Here is a 3,725-nt window from a genome sequence, read left to right as displayed (position 1 = left end):
ACATCATCCACATTCCGAACACGTGAACTGTTTCTCCCATTGAACTGGTCTTTTGAACAAAGAACAATACAGCACAGGAATAGGCCCTTCGGCCCTCCAAACCTGTACCGGTCATGATACCAACCTTTGCCAAAACGTTCAGCACTTCCTTGTGCTGTATCCCTATACCCATCTTATCCATGTGTTTGTCAAGATGCCTTTTGAACGCCGTTCATGTATCTGCTTCCATAACAGAACAGTACAGCACAGAACAGGCGCTTCGGCCCTCGATGTTGTGCCGAGCAATGATCACCCTACTCAAACCCACGTATCCACCCTATACCCTAACCCAACGATCCCCCCTTAACCTTACATTTTAGGACACTACGGGCAATTTAGCATGGCCAATCCACCTAACCCGCACATCTTTGGACTGTGGGAGGAAACCGGAGCACCCGGAGGAAACCCACGCACACACGGGGAGGACGTGCAGACTCCGCACAGACAGTGACCCAGCGGGGAATCGAACCTGGGACCCTGGAGCTGTGAAGCAATTGTGCTAACAAACTATGCTACCGTGCTGCCCCTCGAAATATAGGAGGGATATCCGAGGTAGGTTCTCTTACTCAGAGAATGGTTATAGATTTACCTCCCTTGCCTCCCCTGGCAATGCGTTCCAGGCACGCACCCACCCTCTGCGTAAAAAAGAACCTGCCTCGCACATCTCTAAACATTGCCTCAGGGACCTTAAACCTATGCCCCCTGGTGACTGACCACTCCACCCTGCCTGCCCATCCCACTCTATCCATGCCCCTCATAATCTTGTGGACCTCTTTCAAGTCACCACTCTTGAATAGGATAGGAATGGAGTGATACGGACCCAGAAAGTGGAGAAGATTTTAGTTTAGATGGGCAGCATAGTCGGCATGGGCTTGGAGTGTCCGAAGGGCCTGTTCCTGTGCTGCACTTTTCTTTGTTCCTTGTATCAACAGCTTCATGAGTGACTGATGAGACTGGATTCTGCTGTTATTTCTGCTGTTAATCACATACAGGATCGATCGTCTGACAATATTTGGTTTATTTCTGCTGATGTCAACAACCCCTATAACAGGCTGCAGTTCAATATTCTGGATTTGTCATTGATTTTGGGGCTGCAGTGTCTCTTTTTAAAAACATCTTTCCTCTTCATTCAAGATCTTTCCCAGGAACACACTTACAATAGCGTTATGAACTTTTACTTTAATCTTGAATAGTTTTTGGTGCAAAATCTATAATTCAGTTTCTGAAACATTTCTACTGATCTCCAGTGGAAAATGCTGATTAACCTTGCTGACAATTCTTTCTGACTTACACATGCTTCACTGTGACACCACCATTAATAAAATTAAATTATCAACATGAAATAAAACGGTAAAATATTTCACAGGCGCATGAATAGAAACTTAATCAATCAAAATTATTATTGATGAAGTTTGGAAGTTGCTGAGTTAAATCATTTCTGACACAGCAGCCGCAACATTTGGTAAAGGTGGAACCCACAACAAGACTGTTTTGAGACCCACTCAGCAGAGATGACATCTGTTGTTGAAGCAAAAAGCAGAATTACTACCCGATGCCTAACATACACCCAAGAGCCAGAACACTGCATCACTTGGGACTTGAATGTTGCCAAGACCATTGTGTAAAAGATGGAGATGCTGTACAAATAAATACTGGAGCAGCCTGCGTCAGGAATCTGAAACCAAAGATAGTTTCATATTTCTTTTGGTTTCAGATTCCAGCATCCACAGTAATTTGCTTTTATCAAGGAATCTGAACTGCCTTTGATTATGTATTGTATTTTTTAAAATTTCGAGTGGCCAATTCATTTTTTCCAATTAACGGGCAATTTAGCATAGCCAATCCACCTACCTTACACATTTTTGGGTTGAGGGAGCGAATCCACACAAACAAGGGAAGAATTTTCAAACTCCACATGGACAGTGACCAAGAGCCGGGATCGAACCAGGGACCTCAGCGCCGTGAGAGAGCAGTGCTAACCCACTGCATCACCGTGCCCAACCTGATTATGGAGTATTGTGAAGTTCTCACCACCAGATGTGAACGTGTCCTGCTGGGTTGAACCCGAATGTGAGCTGTACTCCTGTGAGACGGACACCTTGGCGGTCTCTGTTTGACTCTCCTGCAACTTCCTATCATGATTGAGTTGAACAAGGAATCCTCATCACTTGAACTGGAAAAGGCCATTGATTGTTGAGCAATCAGAACCAACCCGGCAAGGATGGAATTCCAGCTGAACTGCTCAAACGCAAGAAAGTTATATTGACTGTCAACACCTTCATGACCTGCTCCTCTCTGTTGTTCGGTTGTCAGTTGTTCCTCGTTTCGAGGATGATATCTACTCAGGGTCATATGTTTTCTCTTGTGGTCTTTCTGCGATTGGAGAAGGTGTTTCTCGACCCGCAGATGTTGGCAGAGATCCCTCTCTACCACTCTCTGCCTCTTCATTGAGGCGTTGGAATTCAAATGTAATATAATAATCTTTATTATTGTCACAAGTAGGCTTACATTATCACTGCCATGAAGTTACTGTGAAAATGCCTGAGTTGCCACACTCCAGCGCCTGTTCGTCTGAATTCAGAATGACCAATTCACCTAACAAGCAAGTCTTTCAGGGAGAATGTGCAGAACGCTGCACAGACAGTACCCAAGCGGGAATTGAACCCGGAACCCTGGCGTTGTGAGGCACAGTGCTAACCCTGTGTAACCGTGCCACTCCAATGATGCAGGTTTGATAGGTACATTGGTCACGATAGTGACTGATTGGCAGCACAGTAGCATGGTGGTTAGCATAAATGCTTCACAGCTCCAGGGTCCCAGGTTCGATTCCCCGGCTGGGTCACTGTCTGTGCGGAGTCTGCACCTCCTCCCCGTGTGTGCATGGGTTTCCCTCCGGGTGCTCCGGTTTCCTCCCACAGTCCAAAGATGTGCGGGTTAGGTTGATGGGCCATGCTAAAATTGCCCGTAGTGTCCTAAAAAGTAAGGTTAAGGGGGGGGGGGGGGGTTGTTGGGTTACAGGTATAGGGTGGATACGGGGTTTGGAGTAGGGTGATCATGGCTCGGCACAACATCGAGGGGCCGAAGAGCTGTTCTGTGCTGGTACTGTTCTATGTTCTAACTCTTGCCAGTCATTATGGTCAATGTTTATAAGTGGGGAGTGAACAGGAGTGGAGTAAATTCAGAGACAGGCAAGGACAGCACCCAGTTATTAGCCTTGACCAGAACATCAGCTTTCTCAGAATTGTTTCTCCAGAGCCATTAAAGCTCTCGATTGTCTCGCAGGAAGGAATCACAGGTTCAGGTTGCTGACGGAGATCCGGTGCATCCTCAGACACAATAGTAATTATATAAAAATCGTGTACTTGAAATATGTGAAGGTATGATCTATAAGTTTGCAGATGGGAAATTGTCGGTGTGGTAACTAGCGAGGACCAAAACCTTAAATTACGGGATGATACAGATGGACTGGTTATATGGGCAGTACAGTGGCAAATGGAATTTACCAGGAAAATTGGTAGCTCTTGTCCAGAGTCCGTGCAGACATGATGTGCCGAAGTGAATTCCATCTGTGCTGGATCATTCTAGAAAACACTGAACATTCAGTATCACGAGTAAGAAGGAAGAAGATGGAGGAATACTGATTCTGGGATTGAACCCAGCAACTGTTTGCATCTTCTGGGCAGGAG

This window comes from Scyliorhinus canicula, unplaced genomic scaffold (assembly GCF_902713615.1).
Source record: "Scyliorhinus canicula unplaced genomic scaffold, sScyCan1.1, whole genome shotgun sequence".
NCBI lineage: Eukaryota > Metazoa > Chordata > Chondrichthyes > Carcharhiniformes > Scyliorhinidae > Scyliorhinus > Scyliorhinus canicula.
This window is presented reverse-complemented; position numbering follows the sequence as displayed.